At 46.5% G+C, this 27,623-nt stretch overlaps 1 pseudogene; it reads left to right on the forward strand.

Moving 5' to 3' along the window:
- Positions 1-1,450: 1,450 nt before the first annotated feature.
- On the forward strand, positions 1,451-25,738 carry LOC139039744 (tubulin alpha-3 chain-like; annotated as a pseudogene).
- Positions 25,739-27,623: the final 1,885 nt, after the last annotated feature.

The raw sequence follows: 27,623 nt of genomic DNA on the forward strand, positions 1-27,623 counted from the left end.
TCTAGAGAAGTGGAACCCAAAAATGACAGTGAGGCATATGTTACAGGCCTTCAATTAATACCAGCCCTGATATAGGTTCCTCTACATTGAGTCCAGCATATATGGGGTTAAAACTAAAAAGACTCATCTCTATTCTCTGCTTCTTTAGTTTCACTCATATTTATATACCTGTTTCTTTAACATTTGACTCCCTGAGCTTTACAACTGACACAAAAGTTTTGGCTAATCACAGTCATTGAAGCTGACTACATGGAAGATGATGTCCAGAGAATTTCAAGAAACTGAAGCTTCCCAGACCCAATTCCTCAGGTTCCTGGCACCAGAGTCCACCACAGAGACAGACGGCCAAGGACATTTACCTGTGGAATCCTTTGTTTCCTCCCCATCCTTCCTACAAGCAGCCACATTCCTCACAAACCTTTAAAAGCCTTGACCCCAGTCCCTAATGTGGAGCTAGCAATTCCTAAGGCTCTAGCCATTGCACTGCTCCTTCCACCTGGCAAAGGAAGCCAAGCTACTTTTCCTTTTGACCCAAGATTCTGTTCTCATTATTTGGATTGGCACCAGGTTCAGAGACCAAAATTTCCATTGCAAGAGTAAGCCTGAGTGTATGTGGGTGCTGGATTGTTCCCCCTCCCCACTCAGGAATAAGACACCCCTGTTTAGGTGACAGGCCCATGGGAGAATCTGATGAAGGCTGAGACCCTCTGCCTGGAAGGATCTGGAAGCACATGCCCAGAACTGACGTTCTATGTACAACTGGGAGGGGTGATGTGTAGGTCCCTCCAAAGAAGCCCAGGTGGAGAGTCTAATCATTAGCACCTTCCTGGGCCCAGCATGCAACTGGGAGCACAGGCCCAGATGGAGAAGTGTTTCCTGGGAGGCTTGGGGCAGGGTCCCACCACCCTGTTCCCTCCTACCTTGTCTGGAAGGGCCCCTTACCACAGATGGAGCCAGCCTCCAAGATGAAAACCCCCAGCAATAATCCTGTTGGTTGAAGACATCAGTGAGCACCCAGTCAGGGTCTAGGATGTGCCAGGGCACCATGATGGTGAGCATGGTGGAGACAAGGATGTTGGCACCAAGCAACAAGCCAAGCAAGATAGTGATGGCCATAGGCACAGCTCACTTTGGGTTCTGGGCCTCCACACTGGAGACAGCAAAGGAACCAAAGCCTACAAAGGCATGAAGCAGGCAGCAGCCCCAGCAATGATGCCAGTGAAGCTAAGGGGTGAAAAGCCACCTTCCTCAGTACTTCAGTTGTGCTGGAGGGCCAGGACAACCCCCAGGATGATGATGAAGAAGATGATGACCCAATTGATAGAGAATGTGCGGTTGAGCCAGGAAGAGACATGGGTTCCATAAGAGACTAATGCAGAAGCCAAAAGTATGGCAATAGCAGCCAGAAAGTCTGGAAGCTGGGCCAGGAAGGTACCTGCCAGATGCCCACATGGGCCTCAGTGAAGCTGCAGATGCAGTGGCTGAAGATGGGATCCAGGTAGCTGCTGCAGTCAGGGGCCATGACTGCACCACCAACGAGGTACTCAAGGAGTGTGTTCCACCAGTGAGGAGGAGCCACAGCTATCCCCTTCACCACAGTGCCCGTGAGCACATAGAGGCCCATTCTCCCCATGGCACCTACACCTAGCAGGGTCAGGTCCAGTGTGGTCAGGTGGTGACACAATGATGTCTCCATAATTAGTCTCCTCCTCTGTCTTCAGCCAAATCAGTCTTTGTCAGAAGAATGCCAGGCCGGCAGTGCTGGGCAGCTCATGGGCCATGATGGGCAGCTAGAGGGGCACCAGGCCAGCTGCCAGAACATACAAGGGTGAGAGGGGAGTGACAGGTTGCCTAGCTGGGTCCTGACCAGCCTTCAGTCCTTGCTCTGACCCTGCCCTGGGGACCCAAGCCTGGAACCACTGGGATGAGGCAGGCTCAGGGCTGCCAGCAGGTGGAGCAGGAGGTCACAGGGAAGCATGGAGATCCCTTCAGCCTGCCTCCCAGGCAAGGGAGGGAGCCTGGTCAAGCCTGACACGGACATGTTTGGGAGAGGACCTGAGGGTGGGGAGGCAGCAGTCCCAGGAAGCCCACTAGGAGCCGCTCCAGTGCTCTGGGATCTCTGAGCAGGGAGAAAACTGAAGGCTTCCCTGGAGCTGAGCCCGGCCTCTAGGATCTTGAACAGGAGCGACTGTGTGGCCCTGGGCTATGCCCAAGTACCCACATGGCCCCAGATGACAGTGGTCATGGTCCCATCCCCTGCGCCACCAGGCTGGTATATCAGCACATGTCACCTGGAGTGGACAGTGCTCTGGGCCCTGCTCCCAGCATCCAAGACCCAGCACCCCACCCCTACACCCTGACATGCCCCTGGAGCCAGATCTGCTGTGCCACTGTCCCTTGGTACCACAGCCTTCACCTCCTCTCTGGCCCAAGTCCATCCCCGCAGGACTTGCTGCAACTAACGTACCATCACGACTGTTCTGTGTGCTGTGTCAGCCCCACTCTGGGCACTAGATCCAGCACCAGGCCTAGCCTCACAGTCAGACATGCACTCAGCCAAGCCTGCCTACACCTCACACAGTCAACCAGACTCCCAGGTTCTAGGGAAACCCTATGGCTGTGTCTGGTTCACAGATGAGGAAGCCCAGGCCACCAGGAAAGTGACTAGCCCAAGTCACCTGGGTGGCCTCGGGAGTCCTGTGGAGGTTAACATGCAGGTCTGGGGAGAGGTCTGGAGCCCACCTGCTTTCCACTGCTGCAGACACCCTCCTTGATCCCTCATCCCAACACACAGACTCCACCAGCTGGGCACCACCCAGGCCCCTCGACCCTGGGAGGTGTGGGAGCTGCTGGAGTCAGGCAAAACGCTGGTGAGATGAGGGTCTGAATGTTGCTGAGAGGCCCTGGGCAGTCCCTGACCTCTGGCACAATGGGATGGCAGGAAGCCACCCTCACCCACTGACGAGGGAGCACCCGGCTGTGGGGAGTGTTCTGTGAATTGGCAGAACTCATGCTGGCTGTTTTGTTCCGACCTTCTACCTACAGAGAGTGTGCTGAAAGGAGGCAAGCAGACGCCTGTGGATGACGTCCAGCCCTCCAGCTTGGGGCACACTAGGGCCCCTCAGATGGCAGCCCCTCCCAGCCCAGGAGCACCTGTCAAGCCTTGAGGACTTTTGAGGACCCTAACAGCAGCTCCCCACTTGTGGATATCTGTGAGAGGTGTCATGGGCTAAGCATCTGCTCCATACCAGTCCCCGCATCATGGGGACACATCATGTGTCTCAGCATGTGACCATCACAAACCACCTCCGGTTTATTTATTCCTGGGGCTGAGCAGTGTTTGTCCTTCTGCTCTTCCCACTTTGAAAGTGGAAAGGTTAGTGTCACAGGGTGTTAACTTGTTCACAGCAAAATGAGGACAATCCATCCAAGCAAAGCAAAACCAAAATAGTCATCCTCTTCCCCCAGAACTCTCACCTGCAGGCTGTCTGGCTCAGTGGGCTGGTGACAGGGTGGTGGACTCACAGACCAGATGATGCCACTTGGAGCACTCTGCCTTAGCCAGCCCCTTGCTCCCTTCTGGTATTTGGCTGACATTGTCTTGAGGAACTTCTCAGTAGGGCTCCCACTTCCTGCACTGGTGACTCCTCCCGCACCTCACTCCTGTGTATCCGAAACATAACCAAGCAGATGTTCCTTGTTCTGAAACACCAAAAATCTTGAAAAATGCATTTATTTCCAACTAAGAGGCTCAGGCAATTTTGTAACAGAAGCTCCATCAAGGCCTCACTGATGACCTCCTGAGAGCTGGTGCACAGGGTTTCAGAGCACTGACTTTTTATCTACCCAGAGAGGGAGTCTCAGCACACCCCCTTCACAGGAGCCAACATGCAATGAATATTTGTGGCCAAGCGTGGTTGACACAGTAACCTGTAAATGTCCAGGGACATGGCTGGGCCAAGTTCTAGGACCTCACTGAGCAAGGCACTTACACAGAGCAACACATGAAGATGCAGTGAAGATAAAGAACCAAAAAATGAAAGAAGAAGACAGAACACTTTCCACCTCATCCTACAAAGCTGGGATCACCCTGACACCAAATCCAACAAAGACATCACAAGAAAAGACAACTACAGAGACCAACATCTTTTATGAACACAGATGGAGAATTGCTCAACTGAACACCAGCAAATAGAAGCCAGCAACATAAAAAAAAGACCAAGAAGGAATTATCCCAGGAATGACAGATTGATTCAGCATATGAAAATTAATCAATGTATTAGCCGTACTAATAGAATAAAGGACTAAAACCACATGGTCATTTCAACAGACACAGGAAAAAGAAGTCAACCAACAGTCTCCACACTTTTCCCTTTCCAGAATGTCATGTAGGTGGAATCGAATCACACAGTATGTAGCCTTTTCAGGTTGGCCTTTTTCACTTAGTAATATGAATTTAAGGTTGTCTTATGTCTTCTCATGGCTTGATAACTTCTTGCTTTTTAGGAGTAAGTAATATTTCTTGTCTGGATGGACGACAGTTTGCTTATCCATTCACCTCCTGAAGGACATCTTGGTTTCTTCCAAGTTTTTGCAATTATGAATAAAGCTGCTGTAACATCCATGTGCAGGTTTTTGTGCGGTCATAAGTTTTCACCTCATTGGGGTAAATACCAAGGAGTCTGGTTGCTGAATCATATGGTAAAAGTATGCTTAGTTTTGTAAGAAACTGCCAAAGTATCTTCCACAATCCTACACCATACTGCATTCCCTCCAGCAGTGAAGGAGCGTCCCTGATACTCTGCATCCTCAGCAACATTTACTGTTGCCAGTGTCTTGGATTTCTGCCATTCTGACAGGTGTGTAGTGACATCTCATTGTTGTTTTAGTTTGCAATTCCCTAATGACAGAGGATGTGGAGCATCTTTTCATAGGCTTATTTGCCAGCTGTACCTCCTCTTTGGTGAGGAGTCTGTTCAGATCTTTTCCCATTTTTGGTTGGGTTCTTTGTTCTCTTATTGTTGATTTTTAGGAGTTCTTTGCATATTTTGGATAACAACCTTTCATCAGATATGTCTTTTACAAATATTTTCTCCTAGTCTATGCCTTGTCTTCTCATTCTTTTGATGGCCAATTTATTCTTGACAAGAGAGCCAAAACAATTCAATGCGGGAAACAATAGTCTTCTCAACACATTGTGCTGTAACAACTGGAAATCCACATGCAAATGAATGATGTCAGACTGCTACCTCACACCACATGCAAAAATTAACTCAAAATGGATCCAAGATCTGAATCTAAGAGCTAAAACTATACAAACTTAGCTTGGAAATATTGAAGGTTCAGTTCCAGACCACTGCAATAAAATGAATACCCCAATAAAGAGAGCCACATGAATTTTTGGTTTTCCAGTGCATACAAATGTTATGTATACTGTAGTTTATTAAGTGTGCAATACCGTTTTGTCTAAAAAAAGTACATGCATTAATTCAAAAGTACTTTATTGCTAAAAAAAATTCCAACCATCATCTAAGCCTTCAGGGAGTTGTAGTTTCCTTACTGGGGGAGGGTCTTGCCTTGATGTTGATGGCTCTAACTGATCAGGGTGGCGGCTGCTGAAGGTTGGGGTGGCTGTGAAAAATTTTTTAAATAAGACAACAATGAAGTTTGCTACATTGATTCTTCCTTTCGTGAACGATTTCTCTGTAGCATGCAATGCTGTTTGATAGCGTTTTACACAGAGTAGAAATTCTTTCAAAATTGGAGTCATTCCTTTGAAACCCTGTCACTGCTTTATCAACTAAATGCATGCAATATTCTAAATCCTTTGTTGTCATTTGAACAATCTTCATAGCACCTCCTGCAGGAGTAAATTCCGTCTCAAAAAACCGCTTTCTTTGTCCATCCATAAGCAACTCCTCATCCATTAAAGTTTTATCATGAGATTGCAGAAATTCAATCAATTTTTTGGCTGTAAACCTAATTCTAATTCTCTTGCCATTTCCAGAACATTTGCAGTTACCTCCCCTCTGAAGTGTAGAACCCCTCAAAGTTGTCCATGAGCGTTGGAATCAACTTCTTCCAAACTCTTGTTAGTGTTAATATTTTGACCTTTTCCCACGAATCATGAAGGTTCTTAATGGCATGTAGAATAGCGAATCCTTTCCAGAAAGTTTTCAATTTACTGTACTCAGATCCATCAGAAGAATCACTATGTATGGCAGCTATAGTCTATGAAATATATTTCTTAAATAAGAAGACTTGAAAGTCAAAATTACTCTTGATCTGTGATCAAAATGACTGCCCAGATCTTGCAGAATGGATGTCGTGTTAGCAGGCATGAAAACATCAATCTCATTGTACATCTTCATTGGAGCTCTTAGGCTGTCACATGCATTGTTAATGAGCAGTAACATTTTGAAAGGAATCAACTGAGCAGTATGTCTTGACAGTGTGTTTAAAATATTCAGTAAACCATGTTGTAAACAGATATTCTGTCACACTGGCTTTTTTGTTCCATTTATGGGGCACAGGCAGAGTAGATTTAGTACACCCTTAAGGGCCCTAGGATTTTCAGAATGGTCAATGAGCATTGGCTTCAAGTGAATGTCACCAGCTGCATTAGCCCCTAATGAGGGTCAGCCTGTCCTTTGAGGCTTTCAAGCAAGGCATTGACTTCTCCTCTCCAGTATGAAAGTCGTAGATGGCATCTTCTTCCAATATGATGCTGTTTCATCTACATTGACAATCTGTTGTTTAGTGTAGTCACCTTCATTAATGATCTCAGCTGGATCTTCTGGAGAACTTGCTGCAGCTTCGACATCAGCACTTGCTGCTCCCCCTTGCACTTTCATGTTATGGAGACTCTTCTTTCCTTAAACCTCATGAATCAACTTCTCCTGGCTTCAACCTTTTCTTCTGCAGCTTCCTCACCTCTCTCAGCCTTCATAGAGTGGAAGAGAGTTAGGGTCTTGCTCTGGATTAGGCTTTGACTTAAGGGAATGTTGTGGCTAGTTTGATCTTCTATGCAGACCACTAACACTTTCTCCATATCATCAATAAGGCTGTTTTTCTTTCTTATCATTCGTGTGTTCACTGGAGCAGCACTTTTAATTTCCTTCAAGAACTTTTCCTTTGCATTCACAGCTTAGTTAGCTGTTTAGTGAAAGAGGCCTAGATTTCAGCCTATCTCGGCTTCTGACATGCCTTCCTCTCTAAGCCTAATTGTTTCTAGCTTTTGATTTTAAGTGAGAGATGTGTGACTCTTTCATTCACATGAACACTTAGAGGCCATCATAGGGATATTAACTGGCCTAATTTCAATATTGCTATGGGTTCCTAAGCACATGAGGTAAAAGCTGCTGCTAAAGGACATCTTGGGAAACAAAAGGCCACAATATTGATGGCTGTTAGTTGAGCAGTTAGGAGACATTAGGGTCCTCACAGCCTCAGGATGACTCCCATGCTAGGATAAGATGGTCATGGAATTGGGTGAATGACAACAGGTCCCCTGCCAACCTCAAGAAAATTTCCATGTAATGAGGTACTCAGTAAAATGCACTCAATCCCCAGCTCCATGGCACATCCCTCCTAGGTGTCAGTTTGGCTCAATGAGACCCAAGGGGTAGCTAGACCTGTTACTGTGCCTATAAGAAAAAAAACCCAACTAGATGAGGTTCTTCCTCCTGTCTTTTTCTATGTCCTGAGAACTGGGCTTTTTGGCCAGTGAGAATATTCTCTTTGGTCTCCACCATCCTGAATGTATATTCACTAAAATGCACGTTGGTGGCCAGACAGATAAACTGGGGTTCTGAGTAGTCTCTGTTCAGCTGGACTAAGCCCTCATGGGAGTTTGTCACAGTGGCTTCTGTCCATAAAGTCCTCTGTCACCACAACTTTCCTTGCTTGTTAGTGCTAGAAAAACCCCATTCCAGTAGCAGCTGCCCAGTGTCACAGATTAGCAGGTCTGTGTGGAGGCGTATCGTGCTCTCATGGGAGGCCAGAGACATCGTTTCCACTATAGCATCCTTATCACCTGTGCAATGAAGCTCTTTACTTTCCCTGACTATTTTGGGGAAGGAAATTCTTGGACCATGGGGGCTACATCATCCCTGCCCTCCCCAGGGACGCCTCCTGCATCCAGGATAATGACTTACCCTAAGCCAGGAAAGTTACCTCCAGGTCTTTCCTTAAAAAGGCTCATTGGATTGAGTTGCAATTGGAATAAATATACAAATGGAGAACCTCCTCATCAATGGCCACGTGATGGATGTTTTGAATGGGAAAAACTATATTTGAAAAATATTTTAGAGCGCTCTCATCACAAGCAGCTTCCTGATTGGTATTTCTGGAGAGATCAAATTGAAAAGAAAATCCCCCAAAATATAACGGCTAGCCTTATAGACTCGCTTAATAAAATGAAAGAACAGAAGTCAGACTTAGAACAAAGATTAAAGAGCACATTTAAGGGAATTCCCCTTCTCCTCCCACCTATGCTCCCCTGTACCCCCAGCTCCCTGTCCCTGACCCCCTAGAAGATCTGGTGGGTCTCTGGGCCCCTGGTTTCAACTCCCCTTCTCAAGACTTAGCTCCTCAGCCACTTTCCTCAGATCCTGAAACCCCAACTCCTCCAGACAGCATCCAGCTGCCCATCTTCACTGTCGTCTCTTTAGGAGACTCACAAGGGCCCTCAGGCCTGACCCCCAAGCTAGGGGCACACAGGTCACTGGTGTAATTGAAGCCAGGAAGTGAATTCAGTGGAAGCAGCCAGGAAAGGCAGGAAGGCTGGTTTCCTGCCCCTTCCAAGTCCTCCTGCTTTCCAGAGCTCTGTCATCAGGCTCTGCTGGCATCAGGCAGTCCATGCAGGGTCCACTGTGGATGTGCCCTGGACCTCGGCTGCAGACAGTTCACATCCCATGGACACAGCCCATCTATTAAATTATAAACCTCTCCTATCTCCATGGTCAGAAGATCCCACTAAATTTAGAGAGGACTCAGAAAGGTTAGTGGCTGTTCATAACCCCACCCACGCAGATCGTGGCTGGCTGCTAAGGGGGTTCTTCCAGCCCAGGATTGCACTGTAGCTATCAGACTGGCCAGAGGGTCCCCTGGAGGAAACCCCCTCACAGGGGAAATAGAGGGCCAGACCCTCTCCCAGGCCCTCCTGCAAACAACCAAGAAGGGGCTCTGCTCGAGGCTGATGCTCAAGAATGAATAGGAGCAATTTTAGAGGCATTTCTTCCTAAAGTTAATTGGTCAAAAATGAAATTATGCACTCAGAATGAGGAGGACATCTGAAAGCCTTTGTTGAACACTTATACAAACTTTTCAAAGGTGCAGTGCATTAAACCCAGAAGCCCAGAACACAGGAACCTCCTAGTTCCTGCTTTAGTAGGAAATTTTCTTCCTGACATAAAAATCAAATTCCAATTAGTGTGGTTGGTTGGTCAGGGCAGCCAGTAAGTGTAATAGTGGAGGCTGCTACACAGTATTTAAAAAATAGTCAGCAGGAAAGTAAAAGAAGAAAGAATTAAGAGCAACTCTTCTCACTTTACAACTTGAATCCTTGGAGAAGCAAAACTGTGACTGTGAGAGGAAACTGAAGCCACTCAGAGGGCTCCCTATTCACCTCCAGACACTTGCAGGTCTCGCAGGAAACCAGGGCATTGGAGAGAGATTGTCCTGCTCTTAAGAGAAGGGAAATTGGAAAAATAACCCCCTTGGCCCCAGCTCCCCCAGAAGCCTCATCTTTCTCCTTCCCTCTTTAAATGATCAGGTTCATCAATCCTCAGTTGCAGCCCTGAGCAAACAACTAAATGTAAAATAGAGGATCAGGAACCGAATTTCTTAAGTGACACTGATGTGACTTTCTCTACTCTCCCTTCAGAGGGTTTATCTCTACCCATCCCCCAAGATTCTGTGCCAGCTGTCAGAGTCTCTGGGCAGCTTATTTCATGGCCCAGATCCCAGCTCACTCCCATATCTTTAGACCCTTAACACTCACCCAGCCTCTCTAGTCTCCCACTGCTCACCAGCAAACCTTTTTGGCAGAGGTTTGTTATGTAAATTTAATGCCACTAGAAATTGTAATGACCAAGGCATTTTCACCTCCTTGCCCTCAGGCCAAACCCCAAGTCTTCTACTTTCATTACTAGAAAGCCATCCTGATTTAAATTCTTCTGAAGAGAGTGAGTCTTTAAAAGATGTCCCTATTAGTCTCTGGGCTACACATGCAAATGAAGTAGGATTGTTACCAAGCCCATTACTAAGACAAAGAATGAACCATGTCCATCAGTTGCCCATTACCTGCTCTCCAGAGATGCAGAGTGAGGAACTGAACCTCTAACAGGCCCCCTTCTGCACAGGGTGGACTAGTTCTTACTTCCTCCCCTGTAATCTTCCAATCTGGCGAGTGAAAAAAGAAGGAGAGTTTGACTCAGACGAGAACCAAATCCATAGATGTGTACAAGACCTCAGAGCCATAGAGTCTGTATTCCTCCACATACTTGGCCCCGATCCAGCTGTCATCCTGAGCTGGGCTCCTGCTGGTGCAGCCTGGGTGACAGGAGTTGACCTTGCTCAGCTCTCTTGTCAATCCCACTGTAGCCTGACTCACAAGTTTGTTCTGCACTTACATTTAAAGGGAGGCCATTCACATGGACTCACCTTCCTCAGGGATATTGTGAGTCCCCCTCATATTTTCCCCAATCCTACAGCCCACCTGGATTCTGTAGCCTTCACTCAAGGCTCCGCTCCTGTTCAGTATGTGGATGACCTTCTACTCTGTAATCAGAGTAAACAGGGAGCCTTACAGACCCTTCACTCTCCTGAAGGCACGAGCTGTTTGAGGCCATAAAGCCTCCAGATCTGAACCTCATTGGGTGCAGAGGACTGGGACCTACTCAGGACAGGAGCCATGTCAAGGCATTCAACAGCTCACCCCAAATGCCTAGAGTCCGTTTGTCCACCGTCTCCCCAAAATGAAAAAACAGCTATGTAAACATGTAGGGGCAGCTGGTTACCACCCCAGTGGATTCCTGATTCTGCAGCCCTTGCTAACCCTCTGTGTGCTTTTCTCCCAGACATCACCCCACAGCCTATTTCCTGGCCTTCAGAGCCATTAAACTCCTGTGAAGCCTTAAAATTTGCTTTGTCCACACTACAGCTCTTGGCTTACCTAATTTTGACCAACCTTTTCATCTATACTGCCATGAAAATATTGGAACTGCTGCCCGCATTCTAGGACAGTCTTTTGCCTCTCAGACACGTCCTATAGCATATTTCTCATGCCAGCTAGACTCTGGCATCAGGCATGCCCCATGCTTACCTGTTGTGTTCATAGCTGCCACCCTGACTGACAGAGCCAATACTCTAACATTAGGCTCTCCCAGTCATCTCTCTGTTCCACAGGCTGTCTGCTGTTTTACAAGTTCACAGGACACAACACCTCTACACAGGGCCACAGACCACATTTCAGCAGGCTCTTGTAACTAACCCTTTCATCATCTTACATCATTGTAAGACTGGTTTTAGACACTTAAAAAATTTTTTATTGCAGTAACTTTGGTTTATAACATTATGTAAATTTCAAGTGCACTGGGTCGTATTTCAACTTCTATATAGATTACATCATGTTTACTACCCAAAGACTAATTACAATCCATCACCAAACACATATACCTAATCACCTCTTTTGCCCTCCTCCCTCTCCCCATCCCCTCTGTCCAATCCAATCTCTGTCTCTATGTGTTGTTCATTTTATCTTCTATTTTTGAGTGAGATCATTTGGTATTTGACTTTCTCCTTCTGACTTATTTCACTTAGCATAATACCCTCAAGATCCATCCCTGTTGTCATAAATGGCCAGATTTCATCCTTTTTTATGGCTGAGTAGTATTCCATTGTGTATATATACCACGTCTTTATCCATTCATCCATTGATGGGCATCTAGGTTGCTTCCAAGCTCTGGCTATTGTGAATAATGCTGCAGTGAACACAGGGGTGCAGATATCTTTATGCATTCATGTTTTCTTGTTCTTTGGATAAATACCCAGCAGTGGAACAGCTGGATCATATGGTAATTGTATTCTTAATGGTTTGAGGAATCTCCATACTGTCTTCCATAGTGGCTGCACCAGTTTGCACTCCCTCCAGCAGTGCATTAGAGTTCTGTTTCCTCCACATCCTCGCCAACACTTATCATATCTTGTCTTGCTAATTATAGCCATTCTGATGGGCATCAAGTGATATCTCATTGTAGTTTTGATTTGCATTTCCCTGATAGCTAATGATGTTGAACATTCTTTCATGTACCTGTTGGCCATCTGTATATCTTCTTCAGACAAATGTCTGTTCAGATCTTTTGCCCATTTTTCAATTGTGTTGTTAGCTTTGTTGTTTTGAGATGTATGAGTTCTTTATATATTTTGGATATTAACCCCTTATCAGATATATGGTTCATAAATATCTTCTCCCAATTGTTATGTTGTCTTTTCATTTTGTTGATGGTCTCCTTTGCTGTGCAGAAGCTTTTTAGTTGGGTGTAGTCCCATTTCTTTATTTTTTCTATAGTTTCCATTGCCCAGTCAGCCATGGTACTTAAAAATATGCTGCTAACACAGATCTTGAAGAGTGTACTGCCTATGTTTTCCTCTAGAAGTTTCATGGTTTCAGGTCTTATATTGAAGTTTTTAATCCATTTTGAGTTAATTTTTGTGTATGGTTAAGATAATGGTCTACTTTCATTCTTTCGCATGTGGCTGTCCAGTTTTCCCAGCATCACTTACTGAAGAGGCTTTCCTTTCCCCAGTGTATGTTCTTGACTCCTTTGCTGAAAAGTAGCTCTCCATAGATGTGTGGGTTTATTTCTGGGCTCTTGATTCTGTTCCAAGGACATGTGTGTCTGTTTTTGTGCCAGTACCATGCTGTTTTGGTTACTATAGCTTTGCAGTATACTTTGAAATCAGTGAGTGTGGTACCTCCATCTTTGTTCTTTTTTCTCAGGATTCCCTTGGCTATTAGGGCCTTTTGTTGTTCCATATAAATTTTAGGGTTCTTTGTTCTATTTCTGTGAAAAATGTCATTGCATCTTTGATAGGGATTGCACTGAATCTGTGGATTGCTTTAGGAAGTATGGACATTTTAACTATGTTAATTCTTCCAATCTGAGTGCACGGATTATCTTTCCATTTTTTGTCTTCTTTAATTTCTTTCAACAATGTTTTATAGTTTTCAGTGTATAGGTCTTTTCCCCTCTTTGGTTAAATTTATGCCTAGATATTTTATTCTTTTTGTTGCTATGGTAAATGGGATTGTGTTCTTTATTCTCTTGCTGCTACTTTGTTGTTAGTGTGTAGAAACACAACTGATATTTGTATGTTGATTTTGTATCCAGCAACTTGACTGTAGTCATTTATTATTTCCAAAAGGTTTTTGGTGGATTCTTTAGGGTTTTCTGTGTGTAAAATCTTATCATCTCCTAACAGTGACAGTTTCACTTCTTCCTTTCCAATTTGGATCTCTTTTCTTTCTTTTCCTTTCCTGATAGCTCTGGCTAGGACTTCCAATCCTATGTTAAATGAGAGTGGTGAAAGTGGCATCTTTGTCTGGTTCCTGTTTTTAGAGGGATAGCTTTCAGTTTTTCTCCATTGGGAATGATATTAGCGGTGAGTTTTTCATATATGGCCTTATTATGCTGAGGTACTTTCCTTCTATACCCATTTTATTCAGGTTCTTCACCATAAATGGATGCTGTATCTTGTCAAACACTTTCTCTGCTTCTATTGAAATGATCATGTAATTTTTACTCCTCATTTTGTTAATGTGGTCTATCACGTTGATTGATTTGTGGATGTTGAGCCATCCTTGTGTCTTTGGAGTAAATCCCACTTGATCATGATGTATGATGTTTTAAATGTATTGTTGTATTTGATTTGTTAGTACTTTTGAGGATTTTTGCATTGATGATCATCAGTGATATTGGCCTGTAATTTTCATTTTTTGTCTTGCCCCATCTGGTTTTGATATCAGGGTAATGTTGGCTTCATAGAATGAATTAGGAAGCTTCTTGCCCTTGTCAACTTTTTGGAAGAGTTTGAGAAGGATAGGCATTTAGTCTTCTTTGAATGTTTGGTAGAATTCACCAGGGAAGCCATCTGGTCCTGGACTTTTATTTTTTGGGAGATTTTTGATTACTGTTTCAATATCCTTACTGGTGATTTGTCTATTCAAATTGTCTATTTCTTCTTGATTCAATTTTGGAGGTTGTATAATTCTAAATATTTATCCATTTCTTATAGATAATCCAATTTGTTGGCGTGTAGCTTTTCACAGTATTCTCTTCTAATCTTTTGTATTTCTGAAGTGTCTGTTGTAATCCTATTCTTTCATTTCTGATTTTGTTTGTTTGAGCCTTCTCTCTTTTTTCCTTGGTAAGTCTGCCTAACAGCTTGTCAATTTTTTTTTATCTTTTCAAAGAATCAGCTCTTAGTTTCATTGATCTTTTTCTATTTTTTTAATTCTTTATTTCATTTATTTCTACTCTGGTTTTTATTTTATTTCCTTCCTTCTGCTGATTTTGGGCTTTGTCTGCCCTTCTTTTTCCTCTTCCTTTAGGTGCACTGTTAGAGTATTTATTTGGGATTTTTCTTGTTTGTAGAGGTAGGCATGTACTGCTACAAACTTCCCTCTTAGAACTGCATTTGATGTATCCCATAAATTTTGGTATGCCGTATTTTCACTGTCATTTGTCTCCAAGTATTTTTTGATTTCTCCTTTAATTTCTCCTTGACCCAATTGTTTTTCAATAGCATTTTGTTTAATCAACACATATTTGCAGCTTTTCTGATTTTCTCCCTGTAATTGATTTTTAGTTTCATACTGTTTTTGTCAGAAAAAAATGCTTGGCATTGTTTCAGTCTTCTTAAACTTATTGAATGTGATCTAATCTGGAGAATGTTCCATGTGCATTTGAGAAGAATGTGTATTCTGTGGTTTTGGGATGGAATGTTTGTATATATCTACCAAGTCCAATTGGTCTAATGTGCCATTTAAGGCCAGTGCTTCCTTATTGATCTTCTGTTTGGATGATTTACCCATTGATGTATGCCGAGTGTTAAAGTCCCCTACCATATTGTGGTGTTGTCTATTTTTCCTTTTATGTCTGTTAATAATTGCTTTATATATTTAGGTGCTCCTATGTTGGGTGCATAGATATTTGCAAGTATTGTAGCCTCTTGTTGGATTGTTCCCTTTATCATTATGTAGTGTCTTTCTTTGTGTCTTGTTACAGTTTTTGTTTTAGAGTCTATTTTATCTGATATGTATTGCTACACCAGGTTTCTTTTCATTGTCATTTGCATGGAGTATCTTTTTCCAACCCTTCACTTTTAGTTTGTGAGTCTCTTGAGGCGCGAAGTGTGTCTCTTGTATTCAGCATATATATGGATCTTTTTTCCTTTTCCAATCAACCAACCTATGCCTTTTGATTGGAGCATTTAGTCCATTGACATTTAAAGTAGCTATTGATAAGAATGTATTTGTTGCCATTTTTACTTTCTTCTGGATGTTTTAGTAGCTCTTTTCTGTTCCTTTCTTCTTCATTTGCTCTTTTCCCTTGAAGTTTGATGGCTTCTTTAGTATTATGTTGGGGTTCCTTTCTCTTAATTCTTGTGTCTTTATCATAGGTTTCTGGTTTGTGATTACCATGAGGTTCATATATAAAAACCTGTGTATACAGCAATCTATATTAAGTTGATGGTCTCTTTAGTTTGACCTCTTGCTTAAAAGCTCTGCTCTTTTACTCCCGTCCTCTCACATTTTATGTTTTTGACATCAGATCTAACCTCTTTTTTTGTTCGTGTGTATCTGTTACCCTCTTATAATGGAAGTAGATAATTTTAGTACTCTTGTCTTTTGACCTTCATATTAGCTTCATAGGTAGTTGATCTGCTACCTTTAGTTTTGTTACTTTTTCTGATGATTTTCTTATTCTTGTTTGTGATCTTCTCTTTTCCACTTAAATAGGTCCCTTTAGTATTTCTTGTCAAGCTGGTTTCTTGGTGATCAACTCATTTAGTTTTTGCTTGTCTGGTAAGTTCTTTCTCTCTCTTTCCATTATGAATGATAACCTTGCAGGCTAGAATAATCTTGGCTGTAGGTTTTTTCCTTTCAGCACTTTAAATACATTGTGCCACTCCCTTCTAGCCTGTAAGTTTTCTGCTGAGAGGTCAGCTGATAGCCTTGTCTAGTTCCCTTTGTATGTAACTTGTTGCCTTTCTCTTGTGGCTTTTACAATGCTCTCTTTATCTTTAATTGTTGTCATTTTAATTATAATGTGTATTGGTGTGGGCCTCTTTGGGTTTATCTTGTTTGATGCTGTCTGTGCTTCTTGTACCTGGATATCTGTTTCCTTCCTTAGGTTAGGAAAGTTTTCAGCTATAATTTCTTCAAGTAGATTCCCTGTCCTTTTGTCTCTCTCTTCTCCTGGGGCACTTATAACATGGATGTTAATGTGCTTGATGTTGTCCCAGAAGTCCCTTAGGCCATCCTTGTTCTTTTTAATTCTTTTTTCTTTTACCTGTTCAGCTTGAGTGCTTTCCTCTAGTCTTTCATGCAGCTCACTGGTCCACTCTTCTGTATCCTCTACTCTGCTAGTGAGTCCCTCTAGTGAATTTTGGATTTCCAGTATTGTATTCTTCATTTCTGATTGGTTCTTTTTTATATTTTCCAATTCTTTGTTGAAGTTCTCACTGGGTTCATCTATTCTTCTCCCAAGATCAGTGAGCATCCTTATGACTTTTTGTTTGAATTCTTTGTCAGGTAGATTGTTTATTTCTGTTTCATTTAGCTCTTTTTCTGAGTTTTTGTACTTGGAACATATTCCTTTGTCTCATTTTGCCTCTTTTTGCTTATATCTATGTTTTAGGTAGGTCAATTATGTCTCCTGGTCTTGGAGAAGTGGCCTTATGTATGAGATGTCTTATGAGGCCCAGCAGTGTGCTTCCCTCTTGTCACAAGATCCAGATGTTCCACGAGTGTCCCCTGTGTGGGCCATGTGTGTCCTTCTCTTATGGCAGGGTTACTCATACTGTAGGTGCCTGGGGAGGCTAGGCTGTCCCCCTGGCCATCAGGTTGTAATGCTCAGCTGTGTGTGGCTGCTATGGTCCTATCAGTCACTCTTTCAGGCATGGGGAGCCACAGTACAGTTGGCTGCATGTTCTAATAGCACTTTCCTGTTGCAGTTTTTCTGTTAAGTGAGTAGACTCCCAGTGTGGTTGCTTGGTAGACTCAGGGGCTTACTATTGTTGTAGTGCCCGGGCCTGCAAGGCTGTGGTCAGCTCTCTCAGGATTGCAGCTGAGTGGGACTGGCCCCAGCCACAGGAGCACCAATTGTTTTATGATTTAGAAGGTTGGGTTGATCTCCTATGTGGCTGTTGGAGAAGCACAAGTCTGCTGCAGGTGACAAGCCCCACTGCCTGCAGGGCCACACACTCTGTCAACACAGTCTTGCCCTGTGTGCACACTCAGACTCACTGAAGTGGATCCTATTGCCTCACTGCAAAGACCCCACACACTCCACCAATGCAGGCCCAGCCCTCATGCTCCCTATCCCACAGAGGAGGACCCAGTCATCCAGTTGCAGAGGTTCCATGCACCCCCACCTATGCAGGCCCATAAGTTGCCCAAGGGGTTGCTATTGGGTGGGGCCAGTCCCTAGGGCAGTCTACTTGCCCTGACAGAGTTGGATTAAATCAGTGCCCTTGGAGGTGAGGCAGACCCCTGTGCTAACAGATCAGGCAAAGAACTCCAGTGGCATCTGTCAGCATCTGTGTCAGCATACCTGTACTAGGTCACATTAATGGCTGCTGCCAATGTCTTAATTTCTGGAGAAGTCTGACTTCTCATCAAGATGCACCAAGAGCCTATAAGGTGAGTCTCTTTTCAACAAAGGACTGTGTCCCTTTCTGACTATTTTAGGTTGCTGTCTGAAATGAGTGAATTTGTGTCTGGGCCCTTTAAGAGCAGGCATTTTTTCCCCTTATGTCCAATAGCTTTTCTGGGTGTATTCTCCATTGTAGTTAATGGCCAGCAAAGCTAAGTCTTATGACACTTGTCTCAGTTGTGCTGAGTCCAAAAGCTGCTTAATGTGGTAACACTCTCCCCCTCAGATCCCCCACTCCTCCAGGAAAGGCTTCATACCTTAAGGTTGCCCCCAGCCAGTCATGAAGCATCACAGCCCAAAGGTGGCTTTTTTTCTCTCCAGAAAGGAATTTCTGCCTCTTCCACCTCAGTCAGCACTGTCCATGGTTTTCGGATTCTTTTTATCCAGTTTTCATTTCCTTATCCATTTCATTCATTAGGCATAATTGTTCCAAGAGTAGATGTAAATTTGTTGTGTCCATGGGATGAGGTGAGTTCAGAATCCACCTATGCCACCATCTTGACACCATCTCTCCCCTTTTCTGACATGAGTGTTTTATAGAGGTTTCCCTTGATGCACTGTTCTAGCTGCATCCTACAAATTTCAGTATGTCATGTCTCCTTTTCATTCCAGTCAAAATACTTTATAATCTCCCTTGTTATTAGTTTCCAAATATTTCTGGATTTTTCAGATATCTTTTTGTTACTTATTTCTAATTTAATTCCACCATTCAGAAAACACACTTTGTATTATTTGAATTTTTTTATTAAGACTTCTATTAATAGGTGCTTGCAGTTTGTTGAGTTTTTTGAAAACGTCAAGTTGTAAATTTTTATCACAAATTAAAAATGAGGTTCTTAAACCCAAACTTGACCAGATATGAAACAATTTAAAAATCTTGGGGCCTGCCTGTGGCCACGTGGCTAAGTTCTCGTGCTCTGCTTTGGTGGCCCAGGGTTTCACTGGTTTGGATCCTGGGCGCAGACATGGTACTCCTCATTAGGCCATGCTGAGGCAACATCCCACATGCCACAACTAGAAGGACCCACAACTAAAATATACAACTATGTACTGGGGGGATTTGGGGAGAAAAAGCAGGAAAAAGAAAAGGAAGTCCCATGCTGTGTAGATAATGGAGGTAGTTGTACTTACCTGGTCAAGAGGAAAGAAGAAAGCCCTTGAAGTCTTCCTCTCCGAACTTTTGTTCTTTTCTTGGTGCTGGAATGTCGTCTTCATCTCTTCGTGTTGGATGGCTACAGATGGTGGTGGAGGCGGGAAGCCTGCGTCTACTCACCAGCCCTGCTCAGCCCCGGGAGGGGGGTTCTCAGCTGGGGGGCAGCTGCTTTCATCTCCTGGTCATCTTGTGGTCTAGGGATTTCTTGGCCTCTGTGTCGGTCGTTGAAGGTTTGGCGGTGCTGACGTTGAGGTGGCTGCTTACAGTAGGTCTCCTGTCCCTGATCTTCCTGATCTGCGTGGCCATCCTCTCTGACTGTCTTTGGTGAGGAGGCCCCTGTGGCACTGTGGTCTATACCCCGATACAGCTTCTGTCTACTGGTCTGCCTTGTTCTCCTGCACCTGGGTGTCAGTGCCCTCCATCACTTCTCGCTGCACAGGAGGGCTGGAATACTGTGGTTGTCACCCGTAGGGTCTCCGAATGTTGTGAGATGGGGACAGTGGCTGCATGTGGTCAGGCTGGTGATGTGGGGCCTGGCCTTCGGGAGCACTCTGTGATCCCATGTTCTTCATGCTGTCACTATTCTGGTGGTTCTGTTGGGGGGTGTGTGGAGGCCCCTGAGACATGAACAGTGGCTGTGCTGGCCCCGGGCTGTTGCACATTTACTCTGTGCACTGCAGCTCTGTCAGGCCTGTCACATGTGCTGCCTCTGCACCCTTCTTCCTCAGCAGCATCAGACTGCATAGTCTCCCCATCTCCTGCACTGGAAGGTCCTTGCTGGGCTTCCTCCTCTATGGTGGTCTGGGTACCAGTGCATCTTCCCTGCTCCTTCCTGTGGATGAAACCATATCCACTTCTTACCCTGAACCATTTAGTGTTCCCAAGCCTGTGTCACAATTACCCTCTTGTGCCTGCACTCCATCTGTGGTGCTGGGCTTGGTGTCGGCAGCACAGGGGGTGGGGACAGCTGAGGGTCTTGGCCTCACTGCTCAGGGTGTGGTGACAGTGGCTGAGCCAGCTCACCCCTCAAGGGTGCAGGGATGGAGACTGGAGCTGGAGGCGGGGCTGCTCAGGGCTCTCTGGGCTCCACTTTTCCTCCCACTACTGAGCAAACTCTTCTTTGGATTATATGGGATTTATTGAGACTTGTCTTTTGTTGGTGGGGAATGTGGTCTCTTTTGGCAAATGTCCCTTGCGTACCTGAGAAGAATGTGTCCTTTGCTGTGTTGGGGGGAGTGTTCTGTAACGTGAGTTCGGGCAGAGTGGTGACAGTGCCGTCCAGGGCTTCTGCATCCGTCCTCGTCTCTGTCTAGCTGCTCCATCAGTGATCGAACGAGTGTTGAAATTTCGGACTGTGGGCCGTCTGTTTCTCCTTTCAGTTCTGTGGGTTTTCTTTGTATATTTGAAGCTCTGGGTCTAGAAGCTGTGACTCTCCTGATACACAGCCATCGAGGACTGTGGTGCCTTCCTGGAGAATGGCCCCTTTATTATAAAGAAATGACCCTCTTTCTCTGGGAAATTCTTTGCTTTGAAAGCAGCACTGTTGATCTTGGCCTGTGCTCTCCCTGCTGGACCCCAGTGAAAGGACTGCTCCCTGGGAGCTCCCTGCAGACCAGGTGCTGTCTGGCGGGGCCTGCCCCACACCTCTGACCCGAGGCCTGAGCGGACATCAGAGAACTGAGTTCCTGCTAGTCTGCCCACTCAGATGCAGGTTTGAGCCCACCGTGGCGCTCTTGGAGAAGCACGAGATGAGTGGCGGAGTGTGAGGCCCCAGCATCTCCACCTGCTCCCCATGTGCTTGAGCAATGTCCTTGCTGCCTGCTGCGTGTGCCATGCGCCCCTCCCACCCCTGCTGTCCCACCTCATCCAGAGCGGAGTTCCCTCTACACCTTCTTGTGGGATGCCTGGTGGGGCTGTCCGTCCATGCCAGCCTCCCTTCTCCCAGACAAAGGCCCGTCTGCACTCAGCACATGCTGCTGTCAGCAGAAAGCAGATGGCACAGAATGCACACAGCGCTGCCCCTGCAGCCGCCCTCCTTTCCTGTGGTGGAGCCTCAGCCTGCCGGGTCTCTCTCCTCTTTCCTTTACCCTGTCTCTGGGCTTCCTGAACTTAGCACAGAGTCAGGTCTGCTTTTTACTCCCTCTGACATTCCACCTTTGTTAGCTAATTACATAGAATTTGTAAGGACGCTGATGTGACTATGGGCATGGTTGGGTTCAGATCCACCACGTTGCTGTTTGTTTATCTATCCCATTTGTTTGTCCCCGTTTCCCTCTTTTTCTACCTTCTTTTGGGTTAATTACTCGTATGATTCCATCTTATCTCCTGTATTAGCTTCTTGGCTCAGCCACTTCATTTCATGTTTTGTGGTTGCTTTGAGGATTCCTGCCTCCATCTCCTGTTTGTGCCAGTCTGCCTTCAGGTGACACTGTCTACTTCAGGACAGTCCACTTCCATGTCTCCTTCTTGGCCTTCTGCTATTGATTGTCATATTTTACTTTTATGTGAGTTATTCACCCCACAATAAATCATTATTTTTGCTTTAACATTCAACTGTGTTTCTATAATATGGTGAAAGTCTTTGATATTTGCCCCATATGTTGCAGTCGTGGTGTCTGCACTCCTTGCGCAGTCCCAGCTGTCCATCTAGGATTGTTTCCCTCTGCTGGAGGGGTTCCTTCCACATCTCTTGTCCTCGTGCTCTGCTGATGATTAATTCTCTCAATTTTTCAATGTCTGAAAAATCTTTATCCTGGCTTTTTTTTTTTTTACAGTTTTATTGAGGTATAATTGACATAAAAATAAAGTTCTCATTCAAAGCACATAATTTGACAAGTGTTAACAGTGATTAACATATTGATAAGCCATGAAGCCATCACCTCCATCGAGATAATGAACATGTCCATCACCCCAAGTTCCCTCGTGCCCCTTTGTGAGCCCTCTTGCCCCCCTTGGCCCTCCCACCAATCTGCTTTTCTGTATTTCCTATAGTTTTATGTCAATGGGATCACTGAATTCAGTTGTTGCTGTTGTTTGGATTCTTTCACTCACTGTGATTATTTTGAGATTCATCCATGTGGTTACCCGTGTAGACATGGCTCCTTTTATTGCTGAGAATCACCTTTATTTGTGATAAAATACACAACACACAATTTACCACTTCAACCATTTTTATGTTTATAATTCAGTAGCACTAAGTACATGCACATGTTATATAACCAGCACCACTATCTATTTCCAGAACATTTTCTTTTTTTTTCCTGCTTTCCCCCCCCCCAAATCCCCCCAGTACGTAGTTGTATATTTTAGTTGTGGGTCGTTCTAGTTGTGGCATGTTGGACACCACCTCAACATGGCCTGACGAGTGGTGTCATGCCTGCACCCATGATCGAAACCAGCGAAACCCTGGGCCACTGAAGCAGAGCCTGTGAACTTAACCACTTGGCCACTCGGCCGGCCCCTTCCAGAACATTTTCATCATCCTCAAATCTTGTCTTCTGTGGTATATAATCTGCTGTTAATATCATCCAGTGTTCATTTCAGACACTATCATTTTGATCCTTAGCAGTTTGATTTAGTTTTTTTTTAATAGCAAACATGTTCCCCTTATCATGTTAATTTTTCCTCTACCTTCCTGAGCATGTGGGTATATAACAGTTACTTTAATGTCCTTGCCTACTAATTCTATCATCTATGCCATTTCCGGGTCTGTTTTTATTGATTGCTTTTTCTCTTCATAGGGTCATATTTTCTGGATTTTTTTCATATACCTCATGAGTTTAGAGTGGATACCAGACATTATGAATTTCACATTCTTGGGAGCTAGATTTTCTTGGTGTTCCTTTAGGTATGTGTAGGCTTTTTTGGGGATGCTATCAATACACCTGGGAACAGTGTGACCCATTGAGGCTTGCCTTTCAGCTTACTTAGGTGGGTTCAGAACAGCCTGGAGTGTAGGCCTCACTGGGCCCCGCTTCTGAGGACCCCGTGCAGTGTCTGTGAGGGACAGGTCTTTGCAGTGTGGCGGCTGTGAGCTCAGGAGTCCCCCAAACATGTGTGCTGTGCCGGCCACAGCTGTGGGCTCCGTGGGACCCCCCGCTGGTCTGCACAGAGCTCTTCCCTGCAGATCTCTCCGCCCTGGTCACGGCACCATGTTTTCCAGCTGCCTGGGCCTCCCCAAACCACAAATCCCCTCTTCACAACTTGGGGGTATCCCTGGGCTTCATGTCTCCCTCCCTCTGCTGCAGCTGGGAAACTCCCCAGCAGGCTTCTGGGGCAGGAACATGCTGACTTTGCTTCTCTGTTCTGGGCCATCACTGTCTCTGCTGCCTGTTGTTCAGTGACTGAAAACTGTTATTTTATATTTTGTCTGATATTTTAAATCCACCCTTAGGTGGAAGCAAAATTTCTTGACTGCTTATTTTATATCAATTTTTATATTACTTACTGATCACTTGGAATATGAGTTCATAATGGCAGTATCCCTGTTCATAGTTCAAGTGTGTCTCTATCCACGTTGGATGGTGGGTGTTCAGATATGAAATGGTCATGGCAGGTCATGGGAAGTGATGTCTGAGCAAACCTCCAGACACTAAAATGTTTTACAAATATTAATTTATGACCTCAGGTCCCATTGGCATGTCATAGAGGGATGAATGCCTTGAAGACGAGGGTCTCATGTTTATGTTCTGGTTCGAAGCGTGAGTATATCTCTATCCACGTGGGGCAGGTGGGGGTCCAGATTGGCGATGCCTGCTGGGAATGGTGCTGCCCTGATCATGGAATTCACCCAAAGGTCAGATGCCAAGTGACAAAACCATTGGTGGTGGGGATGACTCGTTCAACACATTCTTCAGCGACACTGGGGCTGACAAGCATGTGCCCAGAACAGTGTTTGTGGACCTAGAGCCCACCGTGTCAGTGGGTACACAGACACTCAGGGCGGCTGTCATGGCAGTGTGGGAGAGCCTTGCTAAAGCCCCACATGGGCTCCTTTGCATCCCCCTGCAGAAAGGACAGATGTACAAGTGTATGCCCGTGGCTACCTTAGGTGACACACTAGAAGGTTATTGCCTGAAATGTCCGTGGGACTCAGGCTCCTAATTGAGAAAAACCTGCTGTGAGGTTGGCCAGCACTGAGATGGGCTGTGGGTGGAGTCACTCGTGGCCTCCTCGGCCCAGTCAGGTGGTTGTGTAGACCCTGTTTACAGGGTGCCCGGGCACTGGTCTCTCCTTAGTGCTGTGCGCTCCCTCAGGCTGGGGAATGAGTCTTAACCTGCATCTTAGACATAGAAAGCTCAGTACAGAACATTCATTGGGTTCCCCCAGATTAGAAGTCAGAGGCAGTTTCCAAGGACAGCTGCAAAGAGAGCACCTTTTGGTGGGCACCAGGGGATGACAGAATGTCACCCTGAAGCCTGTGAGACCCAGGCCACATAGGGTGCCCTGATGGGACTGCCCAGCAACAGTCATGCTAGGGACAGTCTAGCCTGTAAGGGAGTTTTAAATTCCACCCTTGGCTGTGGCTACAGGGATGGAAGAAACAGGCACGTGTAGAGTTGCCTGTGTGTGGGTGTGAGAGCTCTCTTCCCTTCTTGGGGACCCGGTCACACTGGCATTTGTCCTGCGAGTTGACTCCTCTCTCCTAGAGCCATCGGGTGCAGCTGTGGTCTGTGTATTACACAGAGGCATTTCCTGTGAGACACTGATGCTGCTGACCTACAAGGAACAGCATGTGCTTGGTAGAAGGGGACGGTCCCGATCTGTCCACCCTGGTGAGTTAACAACAGGCCTTACAGACTTGTGGCCCCTGTGTCCTCTTTGTAGATGAAGTGCACAGGGACCCACAGGCAGCCCTTCCACTTCGAGCAGCTGATCACCAGGAAGGAAGACGCAGCCAATAAGTACGCCAGAGGCCATTGCCCCATCGGCAAGGAGATCGTCGACCTGGTCCTGGACCAGATGCTCAAACTGGTTAGGAGAGTGCTGAGAAGGCTTGCTGTGGACACTGTCCTGGAGAGGATGGTAGGCCTTGGAATGTGACCCGGAGGACATTGTGGCAAACCGAAGCCTTAATCACGAGTCCACAGTCTTACCCTCCAGTGTGGCTGTGGCGCATGCATACATCTTTACCGTCTGTCTGCTTTGCCTCTAAGTGCCATGCATGTTCACTGTGGAGGGTGTGAACCATGTGATCTTGCAGAGGAGGAGAAGTGACCGGGGCTGGTTGGAGGTTGTGTTGTGCCTTCTGCCCGCGTTGGCTCCATTCTCTGCTTTCTCTCAGGTGGATCTGTGAGTGGGGCTACAGGGCTTCCTCATCTTCCACAGCTCTGGGGGCAGCCCCGGCTCTGGGTTTGCATCTCTGCTCACAGAGCGCCTCTCGGTGGACTATGGCAAGAGGTCCAAGCTCAAACTTGCCATTTACCCAGCCCCCCAGGTTTCCACAGCTGTGGTGGAGCCCTCCAACTGCATCCTGACCACCCACACGATCCTGGAACATGCTGACTGTGCCTTCATGGTGGACTAGGAAGCCATCTATGACATATGTCAGCGCAACCTGGATATCGAGCTGCCCGCATGCACCAACCTCAGTCATCTCATCGGGCAGATTGTGTCCTCCATCACGGCCTCCCTCCAACTGTAATGAAGAAAGCCCAGAATTTATTGAATTGAGCACTGACAGTGTGCAGCACGTTCTGGATGCTGGAGACACAGCAGCTTACAGAGACGCTGTCCCTCATGGTGGAGCCCAGGAGAAGGTGGTCAGAGGCGTGAGCTAACATGAGAGCTGGTGTAGACAGGACTGTGCGCTGATGGAATTAACAGCCACGTTGAGGTGCGGGATCTGGTAGTGGGCCCCATGCTGGATGGGCTGATCTAGGAAGACTCTGTGAGGAGGTGATGCTTGACTGTCCTTTTAACATGATCCCTGTGGCTGCTGTGAGAACAGTAGTCAGCCAGAGGATCAGTGGGCAAGGGAGGCTGTGGCCTGCAGTGGTGGGCATGTGACAGAGAGGGAGCGGATGGTCAGGAGGTGGAAGCCCCAGGCCTTAGTGCTGAGACCTAGGGAGGGTCGGGTTTGGGGGGGAAGCCACCCATTGGTTTGAGACAGGCCAAGTTTGGGGTGCAGTGGGGACATGGCTGTCTCAGGCAAGCCCTCCCTGGTCCCCACAGCCTGGCCTTCCTGGGTCCTTGTCCTCGTGGCTCTGGTCCCACCTGCAGAAGGGCTGCCCCAGGCTCTCTCTGTCTCTGGGATGTGCTGTGTGCTGGGCACGGGCAGGCATTGGACCTGGACTCTGGGGCTGGCTCTGCCACTTCAGGGCTGACAGTGAACCTGGCCACTCTCCGACCCCTCCTCCTGGACCTCAGTGTCCCTGTCTGTGGAATGGGTGGCTGGAAGCGTCCACCTGTACAGTCTCCTCCAGCTCGAAGGCTGCACTCTGTTCTGTGGGGATGTCAGAGCTTCTGGGCAGGGATCCCTTCCTGTGACCTGCGTGGCTGGCCCCCCTCCAAGGCCAGTCTGTGCTGTGATTGAGTGCACACACAGGAGAGAGAATGCACTCAGGAAGGACTCTCTCCCAGGCCTGTGTCCCCGCCTGCCTCCTCCTGACCCCGGCTCTCAGGTGCCTGTGTCAGGAAGATCCATGGAGGCCTGAAGGGCATGGAAGGGAGGCAGTAGGGCCTCCTGTAGGAGCTCCTGCAGGAGCTCATCCTCTGGCCACAGGGAGAGTGGGACACCCACACTAAGCAGGCATGGGAGCTTGACTGCTCAGTGGTCCAGGGACAAAGAGCCATGGACCCTCTGAGGAGGGGCCGCCAAGCAGGAGGACCCTTGACAAAGACAGTGGTGGGATGGAGAGGGGAGGGCACGCTAGGCAGGGAGAATGGCTTGAGCAAAGGGGTGGAGGTGGAATGAACTCACATCTCAGGAGGCAGGAAGACACTGTGGATGGGGGCTCAGAGCCTAGGCTCAAGCTGGTTGCTCCACCAGTGCCCCATCCTGGAGCACGCCTTGCACAGCTCTGCTTGAGCCCTCCCCTCCATCCCTTGGCTCTTCCGTGCCACCCTCGTGCAGCTGCTACCTGCCATCCTCTGGATTCTGTGTTTTCTGGAATCCCACATCTGCCCATGGAGCTACCAGGGACAGTCTTGGGCAGGGGCTGGAAGAGAGGATCCCTCACCCCCACCTCCTTCCCAGGTCACCGTGAACTAGTGGCACCAACAGGGAAATGAGGAAGGCACCCACCTCCTGTAGGGGATTGAATGGTGACCTCCCGGAACCTGTGAACGTGACGTTTGAAGAAGAATCTTACAGATGTAATTGCCAAGGATCTCAAGGTGAGAGCATCCTGAAGCACCCAGGTGGCCCTAAATCCAGTGACAAGTGTCCTTATAAGAGGAGGAGAGAGACAGATGCAGATCAGAAGACATAGAGAAGGCCCTGTGATGCCAGAGGCAGAGCCTGGAGTGGGGCAGCCATGTCACAAGGGACGTGTGGGCCAGCAGAAGCTGGAGGAGGTAGGAAGGGC

This window comes from Equus asinus, chromosome 8 (assembly GCF_041296235.1).
Source record: "Equus asinus isolate D_3611 breed Donkey chromosome 8, EquAss-T2T_v2, whole genome shotgun sequence".
NCBI classification, from domain to species: domain Eukaryota; kingdom Metazoa; phylum Chordata; class Mammalia; order Perissodactyla; family Equidae; genus Equus; species Equus asinus.